Consider the following 1855-nt stretch of genomic DNA (forward strand, 5'->3'; position numbering starts at 1 on the left):
ATTGAATTTGATTTAGATAGATTATCTCCACATGAGATTACTGAAAAAGAAGACTAAATCATAAAATTCGAAGGTTTTCTTATCCCATGAATTGAACATGCCATACATAATTAAGAAAAATTAATTAGCTTGTGCTAGAATCCACACAATATAAGCTTTTTATTTTTAACATATCTATAAGTTGGGGAATATGCCTCCCCTGTAAACATTGTTCTAATGAATTATTCAAAGTAGATTGAGCCTCTGTTATTTCTTAAAATTGTAAACTAAAATGAGAATCAGTTAATAGTTCCTCAAAATCAACTTAAAATAATACTTGTCTTTTGTAATATCTGATTATTTCTTAGCAAAGTGATGAGTTGTCTTCTATAACAGTGCCCCTAATGTACTAAGAATATGGCTCCCAAAATTAAAATGTATTTGGTGACAGATGGTCAGATCTTTTTTTACATGTAGGGGACACATAATTTATAATAACTGAACTGTGTGTAAAATTTCTTTTGCTCTTCACCCAGTGGCAGAAAGGTCCATAAGGAACAGATGTCTGTTTCTCTTGATTAAAGTGAGAGATATTTCTGAACAATTTTTGAAATGCGTTTTAATGCAAAAATGTTCTAAGAATATGATAATTGATATGCTTAAAGTATTCTTCAATGTCAATACTTGTATAGAGCTAGAGCTGCCCTCTAGATATCCTTAAATCTGGTCCATTTCTGTAAGATAAATATCATGAAATAAAGATGCTAAATGGCATGATGTTCATTTACCACCACTTTTCCTTATAATTACTACTCAGTGTTTATACCTGAGGAGTTTTTAGAAATACTAGTGAAGATAGGGGCACCTGGGTGGCTCAGTTGGTTAGGGGTCTGACTTCAGCTCAGGTCATAATCTCATGGTTCATGAGTTTGAACCTGGAGTCTGCTTTGCATTCTGTGGATCCTTCTCTGCTTCTTCCCTGCTTGCACTCTTTCGGTCTCTGTTTTTCTCTCTTTCTCTCTCTCCTCTCTCTCTCTCAAAAATAAACATTAAAAACAATTTAAAAAAAGATATACTAATGGAGATATTAGTAAAAAGGCTAGTACTGCTATTTAAAATACTGCAACTTCTTGATAAATAGTATATTAGTTCATCCCCATGCCTATTTGCTTGAAAGTCACCTCCTCTTCATCAGAAATAATCCTTTTTTTTTTTCTCTCTCCTAGAATATCTTCTTTCACTAAGGATCCCAGTTTCACTAAGCAACAGTTCAGGAGTTGTATTTACCAAGAGGAATTTGAAATGGTTTTCACTCCCCTAAGACTAAGTCTGGAAGTGCTTGCTCCTCCAGAGACATGGTCCATAGACAGGCCCCTGAATACTCCTGTGAGACAGCACTTCTGCTTACCTGATCCATTTCTGCTCACACTTTCCATGCTGTGAGGTTCTCTGTGCTCCCCAGGGTAATGACACTTGCCATGTAATTCAGAGGGAGGTCAGATGCTCCTTTCAGCTCTACTGCTTGGTGGCTGAACCCTGTTTGTAGTACATTTTAGATGGAAGTTTGCAAATAGTTGGCTCTGCATCCCATACTTTTACCATTTCAGTCTGTGCTTTCGAAACTGGATGGCTGCCCAATTTCCCATTGATCCAACAGAAATAAACTGGTTTTCTGTGGTCCGGTTTGGAGGTGATTTGTCTGTTAACTTCCTCTCCAGGGTAGTCACTTCTGCCCTAGCTTTCACCTGTGGTACTATCTCCTCCAATCCCTCCTCAGCACACTACACAGAACTAAATCCAATCTACCGTGGTGAAATTTCCTGTGTGGAATTGATTTACTTTTAAGGCATTGATTAAGAAAAAAAAAAAACCATTC

The sequence above is a fragment of the Suricata suricatta genome, chromosome 7 (genome assembly GCF_006229205.1).
Source record: "Suricata suricatta isolate VVHF042 chromosome 7, meerkat_22Aug2017_6uvM2_HiC, whole genome shotgun sequence".
NCBI lineage: Eukaryota > Metazoa > Chordata > Mammalia > Carnivora > Herpestidae > Suricata > Suricata suricatta.